A 13,810-nucleotide genomic window follows, 5' to 3' on the forward strand; every position below is an offset into this window, starting at 1 on the left:
AATTTCAGTAGGCCTCAATCCTAGATTATTTATGATTATAAAAATGTAATTTTACTGAAATGCAAATTTGTTTTACTGTAAATTTCTATTTTGACCTCTCTAAACTAAGAGTGATCACTTTTGTTTTAATGTTAGACATTTTAAAATGTGATTGATTTTTGATAGAATTTATCTTGTGAAAATTTGTTTCTAGATGTCTAAAACTTCTTAAACCACCAAAGTAAACCCTGAAGGGGAGAGATATTATTAAGCCTTCCTTAGAATTGTGCTTTTTATTCAGGGAGACCTTGTGAGAAATAAAGCTGACACTGGATAGAAACTGAAGAGAAGTTTCCGTGCAAGAATTGTAGGCAATGAACATTAGAAAGTTAGAGACATATGACAGCATCTGATTTCATTTGCACTTCTTTTCATGTGAGAAAATCGAAGCACAGAAATGTTACCACAGCTTGCCAGGAATAGAGAACTAATGTCATCTGACTCAGAGTTTAGGATGTTTACTCCTACACCAGTTGGGATATCATATTTGACATGCATTTCTATTGAGGTATCTGTAGAGTATGAGAACATCTTATAGCATGAAAATTGCTGCTATGAAGTAATACAACTTACTTCCTAAACTGCAGGTCAATTTAAAAGAGAATTCTTTGAGGCTTCCACATAGTAAACATCTAACACTCCACTGGAGCCCATGTACAGCATGTTGTCACAGGGTCTCTCTGATGGGAAACCAGCAGTAGTGTCAAGAGGCTCTGTACTTGTTCCTAAACACTGAAAATACTTTCAAATTTTGGAGACTCTAGAAGCAGCCCTGGAGTCTCATATTTAATCATAGAACTGGCTTTGATTCTTTTATTCTCATCAAAAATTGTCTAGTAGACATCATTATTTTTATTTGTGTTTGATTTCAGGGCTGACCAATTATAGGCATAAAGCCATTCAACTAGATGTGACCTGGCATTAGAAGTCTGTAGAGAGTGTTGGTTAACAAGCATGCTTAGAATGAAAATAATCTGTGAGATGTGTCAGACAATGATAAATAGAATAGAATAGAAAGAAAAGGATAATACACACAAAAGCAAGATGAATCATATAGAACTTGCAGGATTTTTATTTGAAAGAATGCAAAATTTGGAGTCAAAAGAACTTCTTCATATTACTTACTCATACTGGAACCTCTGGCTAGTCTTTCATGAAGTCCACAGGCATCAGTTTCTCCATCCATAAAACAGAAATAATTATAATAGCACCAGTCAGTCAGGCTGAAAGGAAATAATAGACTTGGAAGAGTTGAAATACTGTGATGACATCAACCTCTAAAATGTAAAGAAGCACAGGAGACAAAGCTCAGCAAACTGAAGAATTCTTTTCTTTGGGAAGGAATGGGTTATTGTTATCCTTAAGAACACTCTAGAAGAACTTACAATACAGTTCAGGAAACTTCATGCGTCTAAGTGCATTTTGCTTTCAAGTGTTCCCATGGTGGTACTGCTTCTGCAGTTTTAAATTGCTTGGAATTGAATATAAACATGCCATAAATCACCTAAGGCCTAAATCCACTTAAAAGTATGATTCGTTTTTCAATCAGGTACTTTCTAAATGCATACTCTGTGAGAAAGTCTGTGTCGCACAGAGGATGAAAATGACTTCTAAATCATGACCTGATGGCTTAGCAGATAAAGAATCCACATGCAATGCAGGAGGCAAAGGAGACACAATTTGATCCATGGGTCAGGAATCCCCTGGAGAAGGGAATGGCTACCTACTCCAGTATTCATGCCTGAAAAATACCCTGGACAGAGGAGCCGGGTAGACTACAGTCCAAAGGGTTGCAAAGAGTCAGACATGAGTAAGCAAGTAATCACATATGTGAAAATGCCTCATTACTATTGATATTTTATATACAGAAGTGAGTAGAGTAAAAAATGTTAATTGTAGGTTAAGAACTGAACTGAGTCTTTCTAAGTCAGGAACCTTCAACTTTTTTTTTTTCTTTTTTTTTTTAAATTTTTATTTTTAGTTTATTTTACTTTACAATACTGTATTGGTTTTGCCATACATTGACATGAATCCACCACGGGTGTACATGCGATCCCAAACATGAACCCCCCTCCCGTCTCCCTCCCCACAACATCCCTCTGGGTCTATTCTAAAGTTCAGGGGCAATATGGACTCTGTCACAACTACTGAACTTTGCCATTGAAGGATGAAAGCAGCCAAAGACAACATATAAGTGAAAGGGAATGGTTGAGTTTCAATAAAACTTTATTTTCAAAAACAGAGAATGAGTCCCATAACCATCCAGAGTTCACCAACCAATTTTGTAAGTCATACCTGTTAATAATATTTGTTTGTTTTTTTTTTTCTATTTGAGTGTCTGTTAAAAAACTGTACTATTTAGACTTTAAATTGTTGTTGTTGTAGTCACCAAGTCATGTCTAACTGTTTTGCCACCCCATGGACTGTAGCCTGCTAGACTCCTCTGTCCATGGTATTTCCCAGGCAAGAATACTGGATTCGGTTGCCATTTCCTTCTCCAGGGGATCTTCCAAACCCAGTGATAGAACCTGAGTTTACTGCTTTGACAGGCAGGTTCTTTACTACTGAGCTACCAGGGAAGCCCAGACTTTGAACGGTTTCTAACAAAATAAAAATGACTGTTCCTTCAAAACTAGATATTTGATATATTGGAAGAATGCTTTCTTATTACTTCATGAAGTGATTCTCTAAGAAAGAATACTAGAGAAGAAAAATTCTTAGAATTAAAGTCTTCAAGCAAAAAAAGAATGGGGGGGGTGCTTGAATTAGGAATTAAGTGACGACCTGATAGAGAGTAGAGATATTTCATTTCATTTTCTGCTAATGTTTAATTAAAAATATGTTAACGTTAGTAAAGACACTTAACTTTATTTTAATTTCAGGTAAGAACACTAATCTAAAATAGACTATTTCCTTTGACTCATGCATTTTAAATGTGATACTTATTCTTATATTTCAGAGGGAATTGAAAAATATTCTGATAATCTAATACTCATAAATTTGATTAATAATTAATTTTTCCTCAAATATAAGAATGCTTTTTTCTTTGTAATGTTCATTTCTGAGGACAAGTCTTCCAGATTCCTGTATGTTATCTTCTAATTTCCATAATTGAGCTTTCAAATTACTCTTTTGTTTTTAAGCCAGAAATTCAAATCCAATGGATATTTTTTAATTTACATTTTTATATAATTTTTGTTCTTTGGAAGGAGTTAGTAAATTATCCTTAAATACTTGCAAAATGTTGAAGACTCAGAATTTCTCAAAAGTATATACTAAATACTGTAAAATACATTGTCTGTTTAGCTGGTTGGCTGAATCCTTACTTATAAAGAGTTAAAAATTCTCTATGCCTATCAAGTGTTAGAGGAAGGAAATGTGAGAAAGGTGCTACACCATTTAATTTCATCTTGAATTCCTCCTACTTTTTTCTTCTCTTAAAAAAAAAAAAAGAATTGGAATGCACCTATACAGCCAATGACTTGAAAGGCTGATGCAAAATCATATCAGAAACTGATCTTGTTGATAACTTTTTCTTGCATTTGTGAATATAATCATCATTTTAAAAATAATTGACTGTCAGTATTTTGAGGTGCAAGACTGGTGAATTGTGCTTACCAAATCATTGCATGCATAAAGTTTTAAATTTTAGCGTATTGTGAAAAAATATACTAATGAAACAGATAACGGCCATACAGATTGTTTTACTTTTTAGGTTAGTTATTTACTTTTTAGGAATTTTACCTAGTGATTGACTAAATATAATACCTTAAATTTGCACTGTAAAAGTTCAGAAGTACCTATTTTGACAATTGATAATATATGACTATAATGATGGTAATTATACAGTTAAGCTTACAGTATACATTATATATTTGATAATAGGTGCCATTATTACCTTTTTAGGGCTTCCCTGGTGGCTCAGATGGTAAAGAATCTGCCTTCAATACAGGATACCTGGACTTGATCCCTGGATTGGAAATATCCCCTGGAGAAGGGAATGGCAACCCACTCCAGTATTCTTGTCTGGAGAATTCCATGGACAGAGGAGCCTGTGTCCATGGGGTCATAAAGAGTCAGATATGACTGAGTGACTGGAAAAATCTAGTCATTAGAATTAAGTATAATATTAAGCATATTAAAATAATTTAATATGAAAGTATAAAAAGAAAGGTACAAATGCCCAAAGAGCCATCTTGTTATCAGGGGTAACAGTAGTACTATTTTACTTAGTATGTAACAATAATTTTTAAGATCATTTGAAGGCAATTCACATTAATGTCTCATTAAGTTATTTCTGAAAATATTGGAGGATGAAGCATTATTTTTCTCTATTTCTCAGAGAGGCAGTACATCAACCGACGGTTCCTGGCAGTCTTTGGCAAGTGTTACTGTCCTACAATGAATTAGGCATATGACAAGTGACCCTAGGAAAGTCAGCTGTAGTTTTTCTGTTTAAAAAAAAAAATGTGTACAGTGACTATATTGTGTCTCCTAGGACAACTGAAAAGAATGAATAGTAAATATTAATAATACTATTTTGTAGATCCTAATGTAGGGCTGCTGCTGCTGCTGCTAAGTCGCTTCAGTCGTGTCTGACTCTTAGTGACCCCATGGACTGCAGCCCACCAGGCTCCTCTGTCCATGGAATTCTCCAGGCAAGAGTACTGGAGTGGGGTGCCATTGCCTTCTCCAGCAGCATACTGCAAATCTCCAAGTATAAAATAGTGATAATAGTGCTGTGATACCATCTACATGCATTTAGATGCAGTGAGGTAGAGTTTCAAAGCATTTCCATATTACCTAAGTTAATTGGACTAAAAGTTGGTTTGAATCAAATAATTCAATTTTTTAATATAAATTAATTTATTTTAATTGAAGGTTAATTACTTTACAATATTGTATTGGTTTTGCCATACATCGACATGAATCCGCCACAGGTATACATGTGTTCCCCATCCTGAACCCCCCCCCTCCTCAATTTTTTAAAATTTCCATTTGGTTATGAGCAAGTTTCTCAAAATTAATAAAATTAGATTTTAAAGACATGTATTTTGCAGAAAGACAGCATTCATAGTGATAAGAAGTCAAATAATGTGTCACTAATTTTTCTCCCTCCCTTTTTGTTTTTATCTTCTCATGTGGAGCATTCTAGAAGTTCAGGCTTATAATGAATTTTTGTTGGGGATATATATTTGTGTCGTTAGTTTCTTGGAGGCCCAATTGTAGAGAATTTAGTTTCAGATATTCCCTCCGGGGGAAAAATCTTTCCATATTCTTCAGAGAGATGGAAAAAGAGTACAATAGGAGGAAAGCAGAGGAGAGTTTCTTAAGAATAAATGTCTGGTAAAGAGTTAAAAAAGAAAACAAAAGAATATCAAACTTCCTCTGCTGCTTGGAAGAAAAAGGGAACTGCATATTACATAGGGCTGAGATGGAGATGCTTAGCATCCTGAAGAGAATGGATTAATTAGGGATGTTGAAGTTAGCAATCTTTCAGTAAACTGGTTTGGATTCCTTTCCTAAGACATCAACTCATGGCCTAATGTGCTGCCCTTGCCAGTGGAATAGCGCAGTTAGCATTTGGTGGATCCCGGTGGTCTCTGGGCTCCAACTTTCAGCAAATATATAAAGAGAATGTGCATTTTTCTCTATTTTGTGCGCTTTTCCAGGTAACAAATAGCTCTCATTTTATCTTTTGAGTATTTCAATTTTCTTCTTTCTTGTCAAAGACGACTTTAAGATCACAAATTGCATAATTGAATTCTGGCATGCCAGCTATTATTAAGTTAACAATGCCATTTATAAAACGGTTAACATTTTCAAGAGTTTTTCAGATACAGCCACATCACTTCAAAAATTCATCTAAGTCATCCGAGTTGAATAGTGGACTTAGAATTCTCACTTACGGGATATAGCTTGTCCTCCCATTTTTAAATTTAAAGTAATGTTAGTTTTTGCTCAATGTGGTAAGAATTTCTCTTTTTTTTCCCTTGTGCTTTTAGTAACGTAACACAAGTGTGGCCCACACTGTATTTGTATAAAATGTATTATTTTGGAAATCACTGATAAATACAGTTATTGCCATACCTCATGCACTTTAGAAATTTCAAAGCCATAGGTGCTGTCAGATAACTTTATAAGTGGTGGCTTAAAATGTTGTTGCCTACTTCAGCAATGTGTAGAGAACCACACCATATATTCTGTTGAAGGCAGAGCTATCAGAAGCAATGTCAGTATGAAAAGGCTTAAAGTGAATTATTCACCTCTTAACACTCCCTTGTGTTCAGACTGCTGCAAAGAGAATGCTTGTTATCAATGTGAAAAGCAGTGCCTTTGAATTAAGGGAAAAGTTCAACTTGTTTCATTTTGTTTGCAACCCAGTGGCATCAATACATACTATCAATCTTTTGTCCTTAATTCAAAGGTACTTTTAAAATTTCACTCCCCTGTTCCTCTGAATTAGGAAAACACTGATCATCTAAGTATAGCTGAAACTATAACTACACATCCAACTGAACATTCACTTTTGAGAAGTTTTCTCTTAATGATGACTTCAAAGAGTCAAGTACATACTTTTGTTTTTCTTCAATAATTCCAATTCTAGATCAATAACACTAGAATGAAAGCTTTCTTTATATTTGTATTGCAGCCTTTGAAATAATCTTTTTGTATTTGACATATCTGTCTGCTCTCATATGTTACAAAATTACAGGCTGCTGGCACAGATATATAAAGTTTATTCAGATAAACATAAAACATTTATATTATATACACATATATATGTATATGTGTATATATATTATATATGTAAATATATATATATAATTGGTGAGGTAGATGCTTCTAGAACTTGGTGCAAAATACTACATCTTTTGTCCCTCATTGTCTAATCTGTTGTCAATATTATTTATTGTATCTTTATTTTCAAATATTATAGTTTTGAATTTTAGTTTTAATTTTTCCATTTTAGAACTTTCATTTTGACCCTATTTCTTGTCTTTAGGCCCAAGACGAGGATACCGCAAGAGAGGTTCTTAGGGCTCAAAACTTGAGGCACTTACTCGCAGGGTCATGCTTTTACATTCCTGGCCATATTTCCAATATTCTAAGATATTTTAAGGTCCTTGTTGGTTAATTCTGTCATCTTTTTCATGCCAGGGTCTCGTTTTATTGATTGATCTTTCTCCTAGGTATGGTTTATATTTTCCTGGTTTATTGCATGCCTTGTCATTCTTGATTGAATCTCAGATATTGCAAATTTTACATTGTTGAATGCTAGATTTTTATATTGTGCATAGTTTGAGCTAACCGTATGCTTCAGTTTACCTACTGAACCTCTGTCCCAATGGCCTCCTCTTTGGTAAGAAACAGACCTAGAAACACAAAATAATATCAAAAAAATGCCAGCAGTTTTTAAACCACTGTCTTCTGTGTTTCCACAACAACGATTTTGGAAATGCCAGAGCTGTTTGGTTTGTCAAAATTGATCTCTCCATAGGAAGTTTCCTGACTGCCTCATGACTCTATAATGGGAAATGTAAGATATTGCTGGTAAATTAGCACCAAGGTATTGTGTATATATTTATCATATAGTTATTGCACTAATCATTGATTGAGTTCTAGCATCATTTACTTAAATAGTATCTATGATGGTGAAAAATAACTCTAGAGTCTGCTTTCCTAATGCTCACAATGTTTTTTTCTCTCCTCCTTTTGTAGGGATACAATTGGAGAATAGTACTCTGATTTTTTCTTAAAGTTCTTTTGAAATGAGACTCGAAATGATGAGGATTTTATTTTTCTCATTCCACAGTTTTCCCATTTTCTAGAAATTCGGTAGTGTTTTACAATTTACTGGACTTTCATCCAGTTATCATCATTTTGAGATTATTACAGTGGTGCTTATAGGATTAAACAGTTTTAAAAGTGGGAATTCCCTAGTTTTCCAGTGGTTAGGATTCTGCGCTTCCACTGCAGGGAGCCTGGGTTCAGTTCCTGGTTGGGGAACTAAGATCCTGCAAGCTGTGAAATACAGTCAAAAAATAAAAAGCTAAAAAGTTATAACAGGAAAGCTATTATACAACGAAGAATTTTCACATATTATCTCATATAAAATATAAAACCACACATTTTAGATTATTTTATCCTTTGATACCATCAAAGTTGTAAAATTATTTTGGCAACTTTTCATACACTTTGGGGCATCTTAGATGCTAATAATTTCATATTCAGTGTCTTTAGTTTTTACAAAGATTCACTTATTTACAAATATAGAGTCACTTTCATGAGGTATTTTCTAAATTAAAAGACTCACCATTTCTAAGGCTGGTTCCTACTTCTTCATGATATAGCTACATTTTTTCATGCATTGAAAGGAAAAGCTTCTTTGCCATAAATACAGTCTGAAATCTTTATTTATTTAAAGTATGTATTGTATGGCTGGGTAAACAAGGACTACACACAAGAAAATGATCTTTGAAAAAAATGAAAATTAAGCTAAATAATTCATATTTAAGATGACTGTCTTATAGAGTGATGCTTGGGTTTGTTAGTGTGGCTATATAGAGTTTTATATCTCAAATCCCTTTGTAGCCTGTCCAAATAAACATGAGATCTCTACATAGGGTTTTGAAAGTTAACTGTATAGATTTTAAAGACAAACTTCAGAAATAGTCTTTATTGAGACTATTTAATGAAAACAATTCTAGTTTTATAATTCTCTGTGAGACAGAAGTAGCTTCAGTGTGTATGTGATGCAGATGATCACCATATACATTTATACTTAGAATTACCTGTTATTAGCATCCAGTAAAATGAACCTTTTTTGAATGTATGTGTGTGTGTTTTCATGTATAACTTCATGAAACTAACACCACAGTCAGCATACTAAAGAGTTCTATCACCTTAAAAAGCTTCCTTATGCTCTATCTCTATAGTCAGTCTTAACCCTGGCATCCACTGATCTATTCTTTGTCATAACAGTTTTTGCTTTTTTGCAAAGTCTTATAAATAGAATCATACAATGTACAATTCTTTTGAGATTGGCTTCCTCCACTCAGCATAATGCTTTTGTGATTCATCCAAGTTGTTGGATCAATTGTTCATTTTTGTTGTTGTTGTTTATAGTTTTCATTCTATATATATACCACAGTCTGTTCACCAGTTGAAAGTTATTTGGGCTGATTCCAGTTTTGGCAAAGAGAGCTCTTGAAAAATGTACAGATATCTGTGTGATCATAGTTTTCATTTATTTAAGGTAAATACCAAGTTATTGGGTTAATTTTGGTCTTTTCTTTCCCCTATGGATCATATTTTTGTTATTATGTCAAAGAATTCTGCCTAACACCAGGTCACATAGATTTTCTGCAGCGTTTTCTTAAGTTTTATATTTTCATTTAGATCTGGGATCAATTTAAAGTTTTTAAAGTGTTTTTGTTTTGTTTTAATAAGTTGTTTATTTCTATTGAATTGCCTTTTGCAACCTGGTAGAAAATCAGTTGAATATCTCTGTTGGTTACTTCTGAATAGTCTCCTCTGTCACATTGATCTATGTGTCTTTTCCATTGACAATACTACACTGTCTTCATTAGTGTAGCTTCGCAGTATCTCTTAAAACAGGCTAATGTGATTCCTTCAAATTTAATCTTTTTTAAAAAAAAATTTGAATATTATAGTTTTTTTGTTTTAAATTCTAGAATCCTCTTGTCTATAGCTACAGAAAGTCATGCAAAGAATATGAATGTAATTATATTACATGTATAGATTATTTGCGGAACTTTGATGTTTTGATTATGTTGAATTTTTAATCCATAAACATGATATATCTTTCCATTTATTTAGGCCTTTAACTTATTCCATCACTTTTTGTAATGTGCCGCATACAGATTCTGTACTTGTTTTTATTTTTATTTTTGTAAATTATCTATTTGTTTAAGTATTTGATTCTTAGGAAAATATAAATCTGTTGCTTCAGATATTTAAGTTTCCAAATAGTTCATTGCTATAATATAGAAATATGATTGATTTTTGTGTGGTGACTTTAAATATGGCAACATTGCTTAATTTATTTGTTGACTTTGAGAAGTTTTGTTTGTTTTCATTTGTCTTGATTCTTATTTTCTGCTTGAGCAATACTATTACCTGAGTATACAACAACACTGTGAGAAAAATTTTTCCTCCTTTTCCAGTTTGTGTCCTTCTTTTATTTTTTCTTGCCTTATTGACCATACTGTGGCTTTCGTGCAGTGGTGAATAGAAGTGGTGAATGATTTCAGTCTTTCAAGTTTGGTGTTTGTTATGTTCAAGTCGCTAAGTCATGTTCAATTCATCGCAGCCCTGTGAACTGTAGCATACCAGGCTCCCCTATCCTCCACTATCTAAAATTCCTGTCTATTGTGTCCATCGTGGTATCTAACCATTCATCTTCTGCTGCCCTCTTCTCCTGTTGTCTGCAATCTTTCCTGTCATCAGAGTCTTTCCCAGTGAGTCAATTCTTCATATGAGGTGGCCGAAGTATTGGAGCTTCAGCTTCAGCATCAGTCCTTCAGTGAATATTCAGGGTTGATTTCTTTTAGGATTGACTTGTTTGATTTCCTTGCAGTCCAAGGTACTCTCAGAAGTCTTCTCTAACACCTCAATTCAAAAGCATCAATTCTTCAGTGCTCAACGTTTGTGGTCCAGTTCTCACATCCATACGTGACTACTGGAAAAACCATAGCTTTGACTAGACAGACCTTTTTCAGCAAAGTGATATTTCTGCTCTTTGATATGCTGTCTAGGTTTCTCATAGTCATGTTAGTTATACTGTTTTTTGATAGATGCTGTTTATACAACTGAAGAAGTTTCTTTCTATTCCTGTTTGCTGAGAATTTTTATCATTAATAGATGTTAAGTTGTGTCAAATGTTGGACATTTTTTTAAATTTCTATTTGTATGCTTCTAATAGTTAAAAAAATCTATTTTGACTCCTTTTGCTATTTTCAGCTCAACTTTTTTATGTGCATATAAGTGGTCATATCAAATTAATCTACTTCCACAAATAAAATGTTTTCCCAATTTCAGGCAACATGGTTCAGCTTTAGTAGGTGCTTTCTTTCTTTCTTTTTTTTTAAAGATACAAATTTTTTAAATTGGTATATTATAGATTTATTTTTAGAGTTCTAACTGATGAGCAAGTAGTAGATAATAGTATATCTTAGGAATAGTTAATCACCACTTACTGCTAATAAAAATTATGATTTCAAGTATCATTTATAATTTACTACAATTTCCTGAGCACTAGAAGATAATACATAAAGACAAATATCAAAGAAACCATTTGTATCATACAGAATTTATCTGCTTTGTTTACTTGATTATTTTTTATGTTTTCTATAAAAAAGAATGTAAAGAATATCTAAATTTTTATATTCATCAAAAATCAATACAAGAAACCAAAAAAAATCAAATTAGGAGGGTCAACCAGTTTTTAAAATTAGTTTAGATTTGTTTTAAGTAATCATTCTGAGCAAATGATCATTTTTAAAAAAAGTACCAAACATTTGCCATTTTATTTCTGAGTGAAATAGTTTAAAATAATCATCATATCCTACAATTTAATTCAAAATGTTTACTTTAGAACTTTTCTGTTACTACTCATCAATTCCATGGATCCATTTTTTAATAATAAACAAATTATATGCTTTAAAAATAAATGGTGAAACTTTCTGTGTTCAAGTTGCATTTGAAGGGAAAACATTCTAATGATTCATTTTTATGGAAAATAATGAAGTTTTCAAGAGTTAAATATATTCATAAGTTAATTATTCTGCTGAGACCTAAAAATGTATGTCTTTGACTTCAAATTTTACTTTCTTTCTAAACTTAAAATTTAAGAATTTTAAATGTACAATGTGGAACTCAATTTTTAGAATACACTGTTGGAAAATAGCTAAAAGCCCTTCTCTTTCTAAGTTTAGCCCTTGATATACATATGGCTTTTTGTCTTTTTTATTGGTTTGTTTTACTCTGTATATACTGTTATTTTATATTTGGATTAATTTTAATGAGTTTTCAGATACCCTTGGAGACTGGATAATGAAAATGTTATTTCTATATTAAAATCAGTGTGGTTTTTATAGTGCATTAGTCATAAGTTTGTTAAAGGCTAAATGGCTATTTCATTATGGTAATTATAAACACACTCTATCTCTCACATTCCTACCTATTTTAATGGAAAAATGCAGACAGACATTATTAGTAAACTTCTGATACTCTGCTACTATTAAGTTTCAGACTTCTAACATTGTACTTTGTGAAATTCCATAATAATAATAATAATAATAATAAGCCAACTTTTTTTTTGCCTTTTTTTAAACTACCCTCATTTCTCCTCCTGTATGTATCTTTCTATTTTACTCTTCCTCCTCTCTCTATTTTCCTCTTGTCTTTCTCCCTGCCTTTATTTTTCTCTCTTCTTTCCTTTCCAAAATTCTTTCTTTTCTAACTGTCTCTTGTTTGTTTTTATTTTCATCAAAACAATATTTGGAAGTATTACCATTGCCCAGTTGTCACAAACACTCTGAGACATACATACAAACATACAAAGACACATCTGCACACACTACTAGCACATAATTTAAAATAACCCTTCACTTAATTGGAAAATGTATTTTATTTCTTAGTTTAAGTCTCTTATTAGAATTGCTTAGAACTTTGATATTATGCAAAAGTTTTTAGTTACTGTCTCTATTATATCAGGGGAAGAAAAGTTGTCCTAGTCTATCTCCCTGTGTCTAACTAAATAGGGATCCATATTGTATGAAGTTCCACATAACCAAAGGCATTAACATTATAAGATTAGCTGTAATAGCCCTGATATAGCAAATATTAGGAGTTTCCACTTTTCCCTTTACATTTTACTCTTTCCGTAATGGGCTTCCCTGGTGGATCAGTGGTAAAGAATCTGCCTGTCACGTAGGACACACAGGAAACCCAGGAGATGTGGGTTTGATCACTCGATCAGGAAGATCCCCTGAAGAAGGAAATGGCAACCCACTCCAATATTCTTGCCTGGAATCCCATGGACAGAACAGCCTGACTGGCTATGGTCCATAGGTTCACACAGAGTCAGACAGAACTGGGCACACACTCTCCTTAATACCCTGGATTCTGTTTCTGATCTAAATACTCAGGCTTAGCTTTGAGCTGACAGCAATAATGGGTTGATTCATTTTCAGCCAATTAAAAAAAATGATTTTAAGTTTATATGTGGAGTTTCTAAGTAATTTTAGTTTTAAAATTGGCAAAATTATTTTGCAAACATTTTTGCTCTTGGTGTTGGTTTCCATTACTACTTTAATGGAAGATATTTATCTTTTAAAGATGGATAGCTAGTTATGGAAGCAATTAAGGTGCTTCATAGAATCTGGAAATTTGTAAAACATGCTAATAAAATATATCTGCTACCACTACTAGTTAAAATAGATTAGGAGTGAGAAATTAATCTACCTTGTTTACCATCATGTTTGCATTTATCTTGACAAAGGTCATTAGAATCACAACAAGAAACAGATTAAGAAATTTGTGGAAGTTTTTCCTGTCCCCCAACTTCTAGCAGACAGTGAACCTTAGAGAGTACTCTAAGCTATTACTCTCAACAATTTTTTTCCAGTAATAGTTTAAAAGGCCAAATAAATTATTAACATGGGACAAGAAAAGAGTCTTATTAGTTTAAATTAGCCTTATTTATAAGGAAAACACATTGCTCTACATTAAGCCTTACCTTGGG

At 32.8% G+C, this 13,810-nt stretch overlaps 1 protein-coding gene across 2 annotated transcripts in view; it reads left to right on the forward strand.

The window, feature by feature from the left end:
• Positions 1-13,810, forward strand: part of PCDH17 (protocadherin 17) — a 113,220-nt gene that overhangs the window by 24,564 nt on the left and 74,846 nt on the right. The window lies entirely within an intron of this gene.

This window comes from Capra hircus, chromosome 12, assembly GCF_001704415.2.
Source record: "Capra hircus breed San Clemente chromosome 12, ASM170441v1, whole genome shotgun sequence".
NCBI lineage: Eukaryota > Metazoa > Chordata > Mammalia > Artiodactyla > Bovidae > Capra > Capra hircus.